This window comes from Aotus nancymaae, unplaced genomic scaffold, assembly GCF_030222135.1.
Source record: "Aotus nancymaae isolate 86718 unplaced genomic scaffold, 86718_ANA_hifiasm-v0.15.2.pri h1tg000094l, whole genome shotgun sequence".
Taxonomy (NCBI): domain Eukaryota; kingdom Metazoa; phylum Chordata; class Mammalia; order Primates; family Aotidae; genus Aotus; species Aotus nancymaae.
Window position 1 is genome coordinate 430,248 of NW_026988509.1, and position 16,824 is coordinate 447,071.

The window sequence follows — 16,824 nt, forward strand, 5'->3', positions numbered from 1 at the left end:
AAAGAAAGTCCTACTGCGCAAAAACGAAGCCCTTCTCTGGCTGCCTGCCCTCGGAGAGAAGTTGCGCTCCCTCAGGCTCCAGGGCTCCGGTGGCCTGCTGCCGCCCATTCCGGGCGCGTATCTGGAAGTCCAGAGCTGGGGCCCCGCCTTAGTCGCCTAAGCGACTCCAAAGCCCCGCCCCGCCGCGCTGCACTGCGCCCGCGCCGCTGCTCCACCGCCCCGTCTCGCTACACCGCGCCTGCGCCCCACTCCACCGTCCCGTCCCGCTCCACCGCGCCTGCGCCTGGCTTCACGGCCCCGCCCCGCTACGCGGCGCCTGCGTCCTGCTCCACTGCGTCTGCGTAGCGAGCGCCAGTGTTGCAGTTGCAGTCCGTCGGGAGTAGTGCGCGGGTGGTCTCGCTATTGCGGAGTCGTTGGCGTCTGCCGCGAGGGAGCGTCGGCGTGGAGGCGCCTTCTGGCTCGGGCTAGGGCTGGCTGGAGCGCGAACGAGTAACGGCGGCAACTGCGGGCATGTGGACGGCGGCCTCAGCGGCCAGCAGGTGAGGTCCGCGCGGGGGAGGGTGGGTCTTGCAGGCCCGTGGCGGGGTGCGGGTTGCGGCGGCCTGGCCGAGGGTGCAGGCGAGCGCGGCCCGCGCGGGTTCCGGTGGGGAATTGTCCTTCCGGCGGCGCCCGTACCGCGCCCACTGCCGGCCGGTCCTCGGCGGGGACCCGGGCGGGGCGGGCCTCGGCCTCGGGGCGGGCGCGCGCTCCTTCTTCGCCGGCCCGTACTCCTCCGTCTTCCCATTTCCTCCGCCCCCAGCCAACATGGCCGCCACTCTCCTGTCTCCACTTGCCTGGCCGTTGCCGGCCTCTTAGCGCGCGCTTTGTTTGAAGCAGAACTGGGAGGCCGGCGGGCTCGGGGGTGGCGGCGCTGTGCAGGCGGACGCGGGGACGGGGGAGGGGCCGGTTGGGTCACCCCGCGGACGCGGGCCTGCCCTCGGGCCACCCTTCCTAGGCCCGGGGGATGGCCGTGGTCCTTGCAAGCTGTAGGTTGCCGGAACGCCCATCGGCCAGTCCTCGCGCCGGCGCAGCTCCCTTCGTGATGCGCGCGGCGAAACTTGCGTGCTCTGGAGAGCCACGCACTTTTCTTCTCCTTAGTGAGTGGCCTTGGATGTATTCGTCTAGGAGTGAGTGTGTTGAAATTTGCAATGCGGGACCGCGCAGCCCCTCTGGTTTGGCTTTCTCCGGCGTCGATTGTGCGTTCTTGGTTTTACAGAGGTTTCTTTTGAGTAATGGCTTCAGTATTGTCAACCCCATACGCATTTGGAAGTTTGTTTATGCAATTGTTTTTACATTTCTCTTGTTATTTATAATGTTTGAATTAGATTTTGTGTTTTTGGAGAGATTTTCCGTACGTGGTGGAAGCGTTTTTAATCTTGGCAAATATGGATTGTCTATTTTATCATGTTGATCGGAAAGCAATACCAGGAACGTTGAAACGTTTTAAAGGCTTTCACTCTCCACTGACTTGTGCGAAAGACGACGTACATACTAAAACGGAAACACCTGTCTTTTTTTCTATTGGAGTTTTTTGGAAGAAATTCTGTGCAATCTGAAAAGATTGATGGAGGATACAGTAATTGTTGTCTACATCGCTTTTGTTAAGCAGTGTAAATTAGACAAACTTGGAGATTTATACCTGGACATACTGAGTTTTTGAACTGTCTTGAAGTGAAATTTTGGAAAGGGCAGGTAAAATGAGGCTTCTTCCAACCTTCCCCCGCCCCAGCTTGGTTAACAGGTAAACACCAAAATATTGTAATATCTGGTAATTTACAGAACGTTGGTTATCAGATTTGATAATTATATATTAAGGTTGTACAATATTTGTATGTCAGAGTTACGGGTAGTAGGTCTTAGGCCGTAGAGTCTTATGAAAAATACGATTTTTTAATAATCTTCTGAGTAGCGAAATGGTAACTGTTACAATGGTTATGAATTGTCAAGGCAATAGGGCCGGTATATGTCTTCAGTCATGTTTTTATGCCTGAAATCCAGGAAACTGTGTAAATGGATGTTTCCTGAAACAGCCATTGCAGTGCCATATGTATCGGTGTCCTTCCAGTATATCTCAGATAATGGTGTGTCTCCCTTACTTGTGAACTGCAGGGTCGTGATATTGCTGCGGCTTGTCTGTGCCCCTCTGCATTTTGTGGGTAGTGTCTCACATTTGGCTATCATATTTATAAGATGAGTTATTAATTTGGTTTTAACTGGAAGAAATTTAGGTGGTTTTCACTTCCCAGTGACTTAACTGATTGTACGTAGTTACAACGTTAATGGTTGCACTCCTCAATTGCTAGCATCTTTTTTCTAGTGTTAGATATATATTCTTTTGGTTTATCATTTAAAAGAATATTGCTGAGAAAGCATATAAATGTTAAGATTGTATTTGTTTATATTTATTGGATGCTTAATTAAATGTTTTTTCTTTCCCTTTTCCTGAATGAAAAGAAACTGGGAGAAGAGAATCAACCATTTTGTGCAAGTACTTTGTTCAGTTGAGGAGACGTGGTATTGTGAAAACAGTGTAGTCTCTGGAGTTAGACCTGGAGTCAGAATGTATATCTAACATACTAGAAAAAAGATGCTTGGAAGAATGGCCTTCCAAGTCAGAAGCATCTGGGTTGAAATTGAGCTCCACTCCATACTGGGCCAAAGCCATGTAACTCATTCATCAGCAGCCTTTTCTTTTCTTTTTTTTTTTTTAAAGAAAAAAAATGTTTTTAATGTTACTCGAATATGTCAGTTTTATTGTTTCTGTATACACACATTTGTTACTGAAAATTGCAAAAATAGCACATTGAAAGTCCTTTTATTGGAGTTCAAACTTCTGAAAACAAGAAAATTTAATGATACTGTAGCCAGACTACCCAGTGTTTTCTTTACATTGTTGCCCCACAAGTTGGTTTCCTCCGATTCTTGAAGTTGGGCTTCATCTCACTGACTTCAGGCTTCTGACACACATGGGAATCTTAGGAGCTACTGGCTCTTTGGGTCACGTCAGAGAGGAGAGCTTATTGAAAAGGATGTATTGAGCATCGTGGCTCACACCTGTAATCCCAGCACTTTGGGAGGCTGAGGCGGGTGGATTGCCTGAGATCAGGAGTTGTGAGACCAGCCTGGCCAACGTAGTGAAACCCCATGTTTACCAATAACACAGAAAAATTAGCTGGGTGGGATGGTGCGCGTCTCCCGGGTTCAAGCGATTCTCCTGCCTCAGCCTCCCAAGTAGCTGGGACTACAGGAGCATGCCACTATGGCTGGCTAGTTCTTTTTTTCTTTTTTTGTTTTTTTGGTAGGAGTTTTGCTCTTGCCGCCCAGGCTGGAGTGCGATGGCGCCATCTTGGCTCACCGCAACCTCTGCCTCCCGCGTTCGAGTGATTATCCTGCCTCAGCCTCTGGAGCAGCTGGGATTAGCCCAGCTAATTCATTTTTATTTTTATTTTTATTTTTGAGGTGGAGTTTTGCTGTTGTTGCCCGGAGTGCAGTGGCGCTATCCTGGCTCACTGCAACATCCACCTCTTGGGTTCAAGCGATTCTCCTGCCTCAGCCCCCTAAGTAGCTGGGATTACAGGCACGCACTAGCACACCTGGCTAATTTTGTATTTTGAGTAGAAACAGGGTTTCTCTATGTTGGTCAGGCTGGTCTTGAACTCCTGGCCTCAGGTTATCCGTCCGCCTCGGCCTCCCAAAGTGCTGGGATTACAGGTGTGAGCCACTGTGCCCTGCCTGCCCATGTCAGTTTTTAACATGAGTGTGCATGTAGTTGTTAGTATGTTCTTTTATTACCTGTTTAGTGACTACAGGATCTGTGGTTCTATGTTCTCTTTCAGTGCTGGCATTCTTAATTTGAATCTCCTCTATTATTTTAGCATCAGCAGATTGTGAAGTTTACTGATTGTATTAAAAGAACAATTTTAAGCTGCGTGCTGACCATCGTAAAGGACTGAGCCTTTCTTCATTCTTTCCCATGGCTCTGATGCACGCTTTCCAGATACCAGTTAGGAAAGAAGTTCCTGAGATGATGGAACTTGTGCTAGTCCCATAGGGCTGCTAGGACAAAGTGACCATAGACTTGGGGGAGCATATTAAAAACAGAAATGCATTAGTCACAGTCTGGGGGCTGGAAGTCCAAGGTTAGGGTCCCAGTGTGGTGAGGTTCTGGTGAGGGCTCTCTTCCTGGCTTGCAGATGACTGCCTTCTCACTGTGTCCTCGTGTCAGGGAGAGAGAGCTCTGGGGTCTCTGCTTCTTACCAGGGCCCTAATCCCAACATTAGGTCCCCACTCTCATGATCTCCTCTAACCCTGAAGAACTCCCAAAGGCCCCATCTCGAAATACCATCATCTATCCTGGATTAGGGCTTCAACACAGGAATTGGGCGGGAGAGGGGAACGAACGTTCAGTCTGTCAGAGCCCCCCAGTCGCCCCTATTGTCCCCGTTTAGGGGCAGATTTTAGGCCTCAGGCGGGACAAAGAGGTGGAGGAAGCACACGTTCTGCCTCCTGGGAGTGGTTGAGCCAAAACAAGGACAGGGACGTGGGGCAGACAACAGCCAGTGGGGTAACCAGCAGGAGTCCCGAGGTGTCACTAAGCTGAGGTGTCACTTTCATCTTTAGGTGAGGAAGTTGACTGAGCACCCACACACAGCAGAGTACAGACCACGTTCCCTTCAAACACGGCTCACTTACCATTCCTCAACACTGCAAAGGGGAGGTGCTACCTCGTCTCCTGAGGATGGTCCTGGAGGTAGAGGAGTCACGGGAGCTGCGCACATCACCCACCAGTGACTCTTCACTCCCCACATTTTCCCCGATGGGCTGATGTGCGCTAAGCTGGGGATGCCTTGCCAAGATAAACTCTTCTTCCCAAAGGCCACAGAGGGCAGGCCTCTGACACTGCCCACATGGAGCAGAAGTGATGGGGCGGAGGGGCATCCGTCCAGCTGACTGGTGTATTCTGGGGGAGGATGGGGCCGGAGAGGCCCCAAACATGGCTCCCTTTGTCACTCGGCAGAGGGGCCAGACCGCCGTGTGCCAGACAGCTGTGCCCCACCAGCCTCTGTTGCTGGGCCAGCCCCTGGCACCATGACCACAGCTCTGCATACAGGCAGTGCCGGGACCAGTGCTCTGGCAGTCACCATGGTCCTGAGCCAACAAGGGCCCTGGGGAGGAATCGGAAGTCAGGCAGTGAAGAAGGTATTGGCCAGAAGGGAACCGGGGCGGGTGCCAGGTCCTGTCTCTGCTGGGATCTGAGATTCTGAGAGGTGGGTTAGGGGTAAGGGGGTAGAGGTCGGCCACATGGGGTGAGGGGAGTTCAGCAGAGATGAGGAGGACCGGACGATGTGGGAAAGAGCAGAGCATCCTCCCCAGCCTCAGTCCCTCTCCTGATGCAGTCATCATCTCACTCTTAGACTCCAGAAGTCTCCCTTCAGCCAACACCTGGCCCCCGAATCCCAGGGCACTTCCCAGACAGCCAGTGCCACATCCCAGGCAAGCCCTGCTCTGCTCTTGAGGTCTGTGCCTGGCAGAAGGGCGGCTGACCCTCGGCCCCTCTCGGCCTGGGTCCCAGCTCTCCCTGGCCCTGGGACCAGCAGACACAGCCACCCTGCGCCTGGCAGACTGGCCATGCTTGTACCTGTTTGTGATGGTGGATTGGGAGGGAACTGTTTGAGATACCAGTGTAAATCTGTGTCTGCATCAATTCCACACAAGAGTCGAGTTATCATATGGGAAGGGAATCATAGCTGTGGGGGGCTCCATGCAGCACCCCGAGGGCCCCTGAGGCCAGTCCCTGTGGCCACGGCAAGGAGCATCTGCTTCCGCCAGTTGGACAAGATTCTTTCCTGCCCAGAAACCGGCAGAAGGACTTTCTCTGCTCCCCACCCACCGTCGTATCCCAAACACACCCGTGTGGATGGATGCCTTGACATCTCCTCCCAGCCCAGGGCCTGAGCTCTTCCTGATGAGGGTTAAGCAGGAGCGGCCGCCTCTCCCCATGTCCATGTTGCGGGCAGTTGCCTTCTCCTCAGCTCCCACGGGGCAGAACAAGAGCTAGCCAGCTCTCAACATCCCAGGATTTTCCAGGGATGCTGATAACTAAAGCAGGCGGGGCCTTGTGAGTGGGTGGTGGAAGGGAAAAGGGTTTCCTCAGCATCTGTCAGTCCCTGGAGCATCTGAAGGGGCAGCCTACACCTGGAGGAACGAGTGGGGCTGGCCCCCGTGGGTCCCCAGTGCCTGGCATCTCCCGGTCCCTCTGCTCTCCCAGACCCCCTCCACTGAGCAGCACAGCCCTGAGGACAGAGACAGCAGCCCAGAGAGCGTTCCCAACACCACTATATTTATTCCTATTTACATATGAGACCCCCTAGGCATTGCTCCCACCCCCTCCCCCTCCCCCCAGGCCCTCCCTTCTGGTTCAGCCACCCTCTCCTTCCCCTCCCTCCCTCCCCCACCCTTCCCTATCAAGCTAAGGCCCAGCAAATCCGCACTGGGGGAGAAGCTTTTGTCTGCTTTGGGGCAACAGATGTCAGAGCCCCACCTCGGGGATTGGCACCAGAGAGCCTGCCGTGTCCCCCTACTGGCTGCAAGCCCGCTTCTTCTTCTTCTTCCTGGAGACCACGGGGTCACCCTTTCTCTTTTGAGGCCGGGAGGGGCCAGCCAGCCCCCAAGCCAGGGATTGCGCCCCAGAGACTCTGAGCCCAGGCCCTAGGTGGGGCGTCTGTTGAGCAGAGGATGGGCCTCCGAAGAGAGCTCGCTCCTGGGACTCGGTGGTGGGAGCCGCTGCTGGGCTGAGGCCTCCTCTCTGAGCAGAGGGAGACTGACGAGCTCCCTGGGGACCCTGTCCTTCTGGGCTGAGGCGGCCTTGGGTGGCAGGCAGGGAAGCCTGAGGCAGCTGGGCTTCCTGTCAAAGACAGAGGGTGTGGCTGTGCCGGGCATCCCGTTGGGCCTCACTCCAGTTTGCATCCTGACTCCCCTCCCTGGCTCCTCTCCATCCCGCTCCATCTGAACCTGCACCTCCCCACCTCGGAGTGGCTCCCCAAGAAGCCGAGCATGCCCCGCAGGGTGGGGTAGACAATCAGGTGGGGCTTGTGTGCCGGGTCCCTCCTGCCCCCGGGGTACCTGGGTTCCCCTCCCTCCCTGCTCTACCTGGGCAAGGGTGAGTCCTTCCTCCTGCTCCAGCTCCTGGCTTAGGGCCAAGAGATCCATCTGTGGATCTGGGGAAAGCAGTTCTTCCAGGAATCGGGGGTGAATGATGTCCTCCACCTGGAAACAGAAGGAAGACGGTGAGAGCTACCTGGGCAGGGAGTAACGTGGAGCCAAGGACACCTGGAGGAGATGCAGAAAGCAGCGAGCACCCCGTCCCCACCCTTCTGGAGCTGTCTCATAGCATGGCGACCACCAGCTCCACACACAGACCACAGACCTGGTAGCATACACACATGCAGACAGAGACACACAAACAGACCCACATATGACACAGGAAAAGACACAGACACAAGTAACGTCCACACTCCACACTCACACCCACGCAGACACACAAAGAAACACAGTAAGAAATGACAGGCACAAACATACAGCAGAGCTTAATTCCAAGGACCTGCGAGTGACCCCCTTACCCACCCCGGAATCCTGCAGACCCCAGCACTTCAGGCCAGCCCACCTTGCTGAGGAAGTCTTCCTGTGAGCACAGCTTTTCAATGTAGCTCAGGAGGCCTGGGTCTTCCCATTGTGCCTCGAGCTCCCCCGTGGCCCCAGCGGGAGGCTCCAGCAGCTCCTCCATGATCTCCATATACTCCTGTACCAGTTCAGGGGGGATCTCCTCGGGGGCCTTGGTGTTCACTGGCCGCCGGGGCGGTAGTAGGTTGGTCTTGGTCTCTGCTGGCCGCTGGGGCCTGGGTGGCGGCAGGCAGGCAGGTGGGGCCTTGGGGCCGGCCTTCCTCGGAAGGTACACTGAGGCAGGGAGGGAGGAGGATGGGTGTGGTGAGGGCTGCTCCTCCTGCCCGCGCCACACGAGGGAGGGCAGGGCTTGGGGACATGAAGTGGGACCCAGCTGGGTCAGGACCACCTGAACCACAGCACCCCAGAGGAGACGCCGCAGGAGGGGCACATCTGAGACAGCATCGTTTGGGAGGAAGTTTGGAGCCACCGATATGCCGTGTACTTGACCCGCTCGTCCCTGTTCCTGGGTGGATTGTATGTTGAGTTTTGGACAGGCGAGGGGAGAGTAGCTAGGAAACCTGACCAGGTCAATACCCTCCTTGGTGACCATGGTCCGCCCACGAAGTGACCTGGTCAGTACCCAGCATATGCCCTTGGGAGCTGTCCTATTGGAGGAGCACATCCCTCTCTTGAAGGAAGGCATGGGGTGTGGGGACAGTGGCCTCCCTCGGCCCCTCTGGCCTTTGCCGTGGCTCCTATGGGAATGTGGGAAGCCGTACCTGGCTGCTTGACCACCTCAGGGGCCAACGGTTTCTGAGGTTCAAGCCTCGGCAGGGCTGGAGGAGGCAGGCACTGGGGCCCCTTCATCCGCTGTGAGTTCTGAAACCGCGTCTCCTCCTCAGCCTCAAACTCCAGGAACCTGGGGTGAAAAAGGTTACAGGCCGTGTTGAGAGGGTCCAGGCCCCCTGCCCCCAGGACCAGGCAGCAGCCGATGACAGGGATGGGAAGGCGTGCCGTGGATGGGCTGTCCAGGCCCTGCCTGGGGCCTGTCCCCCAGTCCCAGAGGGAGCTGCTCCCAGAGTTCTGGGCTCTCCCTCCCTCACCCGGCCCCCGCAGAGCCCATGGCATCAACAGGGCTTCCTGACTCAAGTCAGGGCCACGAGGCCCAGGAGGGCACCAGGGGGACCCCTCCTCCTGGCTTCAGCTGGCCAGGGGTGGGGTTTATGGCAGAAGGTGTCAGGAATGTTGCCCAGATGCAGGAGTCCTGAGGTTGGGACTATGGGTCCCTGAAGTATAACCCAGGAGCACGAGGCCTGGGAGACCCCTGGTCAGGAGGAAGCATAAGCTGGGCCCCTTTCCCCCAAGGCTGCTGTCTTTCTGTCTTAACGGAGGGGACTTCCCAGGAGCAAAGGCAGGGAGGCCAGAGATGGGTCTCATGGTGTCCTGGACGCAGGTGGCCCCTGACCCAGCGCAGGTTTCTCCAATCCTGGCCAGGCCGGGATGGGTGAAAACCGACTTGTGGCCACTGCTGTGAGGAGAGTGCATCCCGCTCTGTCTATAGTCGCCAGCCCCGCTTCTCCCCATCCTCACAGCTGGCGGTGATCTGCTTTGGGCTGTGATGCTGGCTGCTCCCTCCATGACCCCCAGTGTCAAGGCAGGGGTTGGCCCCAGGCCAAGCAGGGCGTGGCTTCCCACCAGGGCAGTATAGAGACCCCAGAGCACTCTAGGAGGGAGGAGCAGTTTCTTGAGAGAGGCAGGGGCCCAGGAGGGCCTGTGTTTGTCCACACCCTCATGCTCCACGCTGAGAAGCCACCATGGCCACCGGGCTTCTGTCACCCTCTCTTACCCTGCCATGCGGGCTCTGCCCCTGCATCCCAGACTCACTTTGCCGCCATCTGGTAATAGATGTTCCTGTCAGACTTGCTGATGTGCTGCCATTCCCGCATGGCCCGCCACAGTTGCTCCTCCAGGGTCATGCTGGGCTTTCGCCGGGCCAGGGTTCTGAGAACTGGGCTGTAAGGCGGTGCAGTCAGTCCCAGTCCATAAGCCTACCCTCCATCCCAAGCCCACCTGGTCCCAACACCCGGCCCCTGTCCTCCCCACACCTGTCCTGCCATGTGTCCCCGTCCTGTTTTCCCCCACGTGGGCTCCTCAGCCTCTAGGACACCCCCCCAAGATCAAACATCAACACAAGCCACTGGGTGGCCTCTCCTACTGCCCCTCGAGTCCTCAGTGTTGACAAGTGAACTCAGTACTATGGGTGGAACGTGTGTGTCCCCAGCATTCCTGTGCTGAAGCCCTGAGCCCCAGTGTGTCGGTTCTTGGAGTCAGTCAGGGTTAGAGCAGGTCATGAGGGTGGGTTCCTGTCATGGCATCCGAGCCCCGATAAGGGCAGGAGGAGACAGCAGGGCTGTCCCTCTCAGCCACAAGGGGACACGGCCAGAGGCAGCCCTCTCCAGCCAGGACACCAATCTGCTGTCGCCTTGATCTGGGACTTCCGGCCTCTGGAACTGGGAGACGTGACTGTGTCCTGATGAAGCACCCAGTCTGTAGGATTTGTTATGACAGAGCCCGAACTGACTGAGACAGCGCACACACAGAATGACCGGGGAGCGAGGGTTAACGTGCAGGTTCCAGGGCCCCAGGACTGAGCATTTAAGCAGCTTCCTGGGGACTCTGGAGTAAGGTAGCCCCTGGGGACATAACCTCAGGGTCCTGAGAGTAGTAGAAACCAGAACCAAAGCAGAGCGGCATCGAAGCCCACTCCACGCCAAGCCTGTGAGCCTGGGGCGACTCCACTCTGAGAATCAGGGTCCCCAGTGCACCGGGACTCAACTCCAAGGGAGAATGCAACCAGTTCCAGGATGCAGGGGCGGCAAGATTTTTGGGAACAATGATGGGGCCTCCTTACACCTACAGCCTGGGCAGGGGACTTGCCTAGGGAGTGGCCAGTGTGTTGCCTGGTGGTTGTGCTCAAGCTCCCGTGGAGTACGGGTTTGCTCATCAGCGGGGGACACAGGGTCACAGAGGCCCTGCAGGATGGAGAGAGGCAGGACTGGGACTGAATTGACAAACCCTCAGATCTGAGGCGTTGCTGCCTCAGTCACCACAGTCCACAGCCCTGAACTGCTGGGCTCGTGGGCTCGTGGACTCGTGGTGCACTGAGAGCCATCACTGGAGCCCGTGGCTTTGGGGAGCGCTGTCCTAGATGGGCTAGTTCCAATAGCGATAGCAATAGGGACAGTAATCATAACAGCTATCATGTAATGTGTCCCAGCATGTGCCGAGCACTGTGCTATGTGCCTCATATGTGAGCTCAAGTCACCTCCTCACCATCCTCTGAATGAAGCATCATTGTCCCTTCTTCTAGAAGGGATCGAGGGCCAAGCTGCAAATACCTGCCCAGCGTGGACCCTAGTGCGGGGCCCAAGACCATCCCTTGTGCAGGCTCCACCACCACTGTGCCAGCTGGACCTCAGCAGAACAGTGGGCGTGTGCCAGTTTCCTGCAGCTCCCACCCCCAGCTCCATGTGATGTGCCCCTGGCCTTTGCCACTCAGGTCAAGGGGAGGCACTGGGGTGCACTAAACCCAACCCGTGGCTCATGTTGGACCGAGAACCCTCTCTGATCTGGGTCTTCTGTAAACGTTGTCATGACAATGTTTGAAAGTAAGGATTGGCCGGACTCACAGGACAGTGAGGGGCAGGTGAGATGAGGCCCCTGAGAGTCTGTCCTGAGCGGCAGTCAGATTAATGTTGCTGAAAATGTGCCCTTCCATAGCTCCACCCGTCACCTTTAAGACCACCCTGCAAGCTTCCCTGAACGGCGTGACCTCCCGTCCATCCAGCAGCCTCTTTACGGGTGAGCTGCGAGATGAGCTCCGGTGCCCCGAGGACACTCACATAAAGAAGCAGGAAAGCGCTTCCATGTCCGGACTCTGGGGAATGTGCCTCCGGGCCAGGGTCTTGTAGTGCTGCCAGAGTCGGAAGTTGTCATACACGCTCTTGCAGGAGTCGTCTGGTTGGGCCTTGGCCTGGGAGGGAGCCTGGCTGCCCTCTCCATGAGCCCCTTGTGGCCATGGACAAGCATTCCCTGGGGCCATGATGGGGGCCGGCTGGGGAGCCAGTGGTGGTGCTGGAGGAGGAAGGCTCTGGGACCAGCCTCCCTCGCAGGCCCGGGTGCCCCCAATGACGTGGGCAGCCCTAGCGGGCACCGCAGGGGCAGCTGCTAGGGGTCGGGGAGGTGGACAGGTGACACCCGCGCAGAGGGTGCCTGGAGCCTGCCAGACGAGGGGTGCCTGAGTTAGGACCAAGGTCTGTGCCTGAGGGGCCTTCATAGGCCCCGCTTCTGTCTTTATCTGGAGAAGGGCGTTGGAAGCCCCAGCCCAATTCAGGCCTTGGCCATCCTGTCCTGCCACCAGAGGGGTGCTGGGGAAGGCAGACAGCACCAGAGAGCTGCCTGGAGGAACCACTGTAATCACGAGGGTCGGCCCGTGTGCTGGGCTGGGAGCAGGTGTGGTGAAGGGCAGAGCCCTGAACACTGGCATGGAGGTGCCAGGGTTCTTGGTCACACTTGGCTCCAGCACTGGGCATGCTGTGGAGACAAAGGAAAGAGGTGAATGAGCTGGGGTCTCCAGGTCCGCACTAGTCACTGGGAATCAGAGGGGTGTCCCAACAGCTGAGGGTGTGGGACAAGGAAACTCTGCAGCTTGTAAGTGTCCGTGAGTGTGTATCGCATGCTCTGTTCCTCCACGGGAGGGTCGCTTCACTAGAGAGCCTGGCCCTGGCTCCACTAGACTCCCTGACCCCTGTCTGCCAAGAAGCAACAGCCAAGCCTTCGCTGCCTCTGAGGGTCTCCCTGGCAGACCCTGTGAGCCTTACAGGCATCTCCCAAGCCATGGGTCAGGGATGAATCTCTCGCCGGCTTGGTGGCCCTCAGCATGCTCAGCAGCAGGTGAGGGTCCTCCCCCAGGGCGGTGCTATGCGCTCAGAAGGTGTATAGGAAGCCAGAAGATTCCTAATATTATGGTCGTGTCTCCTCTTCAGTCTTCCTTTTCCTGAAGCTCTTGAAAACCCCTTTCTGTCCTAGCTCAGCACAACAAAATAAAACCACTGATTAGAGTGGGTGTGGCGATTCATGCCTGTAATCCCAGCACTTTGGGAGGCCGAGGTGGGCAGATAACCTGAGGTCAGGAGTTGAAGACCAGCTTGGTCAATGTGGTGAAACCATGTCTCTACTAAAATACAAAACTCAGCTGAGTGTGGTAGTGCATGCCTGTAATCCCAGCTACTCAGGAGGCTGAGGCAGGAATATTGCTTGAACCCAGGAGGCAGAGACTACAGTGAGCTGAGATTGCACCACTGCATTCTGACCTGGGTGACAGAGCAAGACTCTGTTAAAAAAAAAAAAAGAAAAAAGAAAAAGAAAAAGAGAAAGGGAGGAAGGGAGGAAGAAGGAAAGAAGGAAGGAAGGAAATCATTGGAAAGAAATCTGTCCCAAGCCAGCACCCTGTGAACCCTGAAGATAACCCATATGTGTTATGGCCAGTGTGCAAGTGATTGTCCTGGCACCATGCACGGCAAGTGCTAAACAGGGGTCAGATTTGGGCCACCCTTTCCTCAGTGCTCGGTGGTCCTGGCTGCCACTCAGTAAGGTGTGTTCCCAGGGGGCAGGTCTGAGAAGCAGTGGTGGCGTTCCCTGAGATACTTTGATTGCTCAGCCAGCAACAGCTGCACACGATTAGAGCACAGCCAGGAAGCAGTGAGCAGTGGGGCTGTCAGGGGAGGTGTCCAGGGATTTCCACAGCTGCTGGTCATGTTAGAATAGGTCATGGGACAACGAGCCCGTCTCTGGTCCTTTTCCTTTGAGCTCCCAATAACTGAATCTAGTGACCAACCAAGAACCAGAAGTTCTTGGGCCACAGGCCAGGTGTGGCAAAGTTGTCTGGAGCTCATCCCTGTTCACTAGGACCTCATGCAGTCTCCAGTCAAGGGGACTAGGGATACAGCACATGCACCTCATCAGTCAGGACACACATCCTGACTTGAAGGAGAATAATAAGAGGACCGTCTTCCTATTTGTACGCTACTCTCCTTCCTCTACTGAATAGGAAACCAGTCTTTCCAGACCCTTCCACTGAGAACCAGCAAGAGTCCACACCTGACCCCTGTTCATGAGGTAGTAGACATGGAAAAGAGACAAATTCTTCCTCTCCACAGTAACACAAAGTGCAGAGGACAGGCCATGAGCTAGCAGACAAGAGGAAGTGGGTCTGAAGACCTGAGCTTCCACAAAAGGACGAACAATTCAGAACAAGCTGGGAAGCCCAGGCCGTGTTGCCTGATCTTCCCCAACTGCCCCCACCCCTGTTAAATGAGAGCCAACAGCCACCTGAACTGACGGAGAAGCCACCTCTGGGGAGGGAGCTGAGAGGCTGCGGCAGTTACAGTAGCCCCAGCCTCGCCCACCCAGAGGCTGTCACTGCGTGCTCTGTCACAGACAACCCACCCAACAGTTTTCTGGCTGAGCCCACTTCTCCCCACTCTTCCCTAAGATCTAGAAACGTCCAGTCCAAATCCCTCTGCACAATATGGAAGGGCACCTTCCAGGTGCCTGAAGACACACAACACAGGGCTCAGACTTGCCTGTCATCCTCCCTGGGCCACCAGCACAACACGATCCCACCACTCCCTACAAAGACACGGCGATGTGACCTGTCCCCCTCTAGAAAGAATCAATACATCCACTCCATCCTTTCCCCTACATGGTGTATTCCCCCGGGCACCTTGGTCCACCTCTAAGAAGCCGTCCTCCCTAACCACAGACTCAGGGTGCCATGGCCCTCCCCAGGTGTGATGTATTTGGGAACATCCAGTGCTTCCTCCCTCCTGGACATCAGCCCTATCAGCTGTCCCCTGGGGCACTGTGAAATTTGAATTCCCAAGGATTTGAAACATGGCAGAGAATTGGATAATGCCCTTGTCCCCACAGACTCACCTCCATTTGAAGCCATCGCCTCAGGCTGGGTGCTGACCACCGCTGTCTGGCAGTTTCTGTGGTGAGAAAAGTCAAGGGCAGGACCCAGAGAGTGACCTGCCTCAACAGATTCTCCTGAGTTCAGGTAGGTCAGGTAAAATTTGAAAGTATGGCAGTTTAGAACATAGGATCCAGACATTCTGCAGAGGGGGAGGGGCGCTGCAGTAAGTACCGGTCGCGGCAGGGGACATTCTGTGCAGGGCTCCAGTCAGTAGGCAAGAGCTGAGCTTCCCTTCCAGCTGGAGGGCAGCAGCGCGGACTGTGTGCGCCTCTTTAGGCAACTTTTAAATTGTCCTTCTGACTCACAGCACAAAGCTTCAACCTGATGTCCCCTTTACTTCCGTTCTTTGTCAACAGACCTACTTCTGTGCCCCTCAACCCATGCTCCTTCCCATTTGGGCTCTTTCCCTCTCTTGATGAATCTCAACAGGGGCTGCACTTCCTAAACACAATTTAGGACACTTCCTAAGAAGCCCTGTGTTTGTCAGACGATCCACATCTGGATCCTCTGCCTGGTTCAGGCAGAAAGCCTTTCCTGGAAAGCCTCAGTCTGGGAAAGAGTGGCTCTGTGGCCAGAAAGCCTTTGATTTTGTTTCCCAGCATATTGTGCTTGTATTAAATATTTATTTTTTATCTTTTAAATGACTTGAATTTAACCAAGCAATACTTTTGCATGGTTCGAAATTCAAATTGTGCACAGTGGACTAGGCAGTGACCAGTCTTCCTCCCACTTTTTTCTGTCCACAACATTTTGTTTCCTGTAACAAACGGGTATTCTGATTCTTTTTCATCTTTCCAGAGATATATTATACAAACGAAAGGATAATGAAGCTGTTTTTGCTGTCTGCAAATGCTTTCAGGTTTTTTTGGGTGAAAGTTGATATATTAATATTAATATGTTCCAGTATTCTGATACTTCCCGTTGGCACTTAGGAAGCATTTGCCCCTTCCTAAGACAATTGGACTCATGCAGGCAGAGTTGCAAGACAACATAACCGGGGCCACACTGCAGGGAAGGCGGCGGATTGCAAGTGTGAAGCCCAGGGTTCTCCCCTCCTTGCTCCGGTTGTGTGAGAAACTCATTTTCTAACTCCTGTCCGATATCCCTCATGAGTTCTCGGTTTGATCCTGATTCTGAATGTGAATGGTCCTTGAGCATTTCTATGAAATGCCTCCACAGTGGCCACTGGGAGGGGAGCGACCTCCACGCAGTGCCTGCCTGTCCGGGTGCTCCCAGGCCTTTTGTCCTCTGAGACAGAGCTGCCTTCTTACACGCAGCCCTCTTCCGCCGTGCAGCTCACCTCGATCTTAGCTGAGAAGATTGGTGGAGAGCAATTGAAGCAAAACGATGGTAAACTTACCGAAACAACGTCCCCAGTAGTGGGGATTCCAGGTGTGCACCACCACACACAGCTAATTTTTGTGTTTTTAGTAAGAGACGGGGTTTCACCATGTTGGCCAGGCTGGTCTCGAACTCCTGACCTCAGGTGGTCTGCCTGCCTTGGCCTCCCAAAGTGCTGGGATTATAGGTGTGAGCCACTATGCCTGGCCTGTTAACGCTAACTTCTGAGTTACTCCTTCCCATTTCCTTTTTTGTATTCCTATTTGCAAATGCTTTGTATCCTTATATATCAAGATCATCTGTGATACTGACTGACTTAATTGGCATCTCCCTTTTGTTTTACAAGTGACGGCCAAAAAATGAGCAAACGGAAAAAGAATTATCCAGATCCAGTTTCCATCATCCAGAAGTATGGTGCTGATGCGCGCAGGTACAGACCGGTGCTTTGCCTTGTGTGTCTTTATTGTTTTATATGTAAGCGTCTCCTACACTATTGGTCAGAATTGTTAGGTTTCGTTTATACTTAGGTTTTTAACAACACATCTCTGTTATGATTTGGGTGTTATGTTGGTGTGCTTGTTGATCTTCAACTCCCCAAATAGTTTTCTAGATGATAAAGGCATTTTTCAACCTAGAGGTCCATTTGGGGAAGAGGACCTCTGTTGGGTGTTGGTCGAGCTGTCCAAGTCCTCCCCAGGCTAGATGTGGATTGCCTCTGCCTTCCTTCCTTTCTAGGTTCCCTGTCT

The 16,824-nt window shown here is 55.0% G+C and overlaps 1 long non-coding RNA gene across 1 annotated transcript; it reads left to right on the forward strand.

Annotated features, from left to right (window-relative positions):
- The first annotated feature begins 486 nt into the window (after nt 1-486).
- On the forward strand, nt 487-16,624 carry LOC135271870 (uncharacterized). Its single transcript, XR_010339987.1, has 3 exons — nt 487-539; nt 14,692-14,821; nt 16,425-16,624. It is a non-coding gene; the product is annotated as an uncharacterized LOC135271870 (long non-coding RNA).
- The last annotated feature ends 200 nt before the right edge of the window (nt 16,625-16,824 follow it).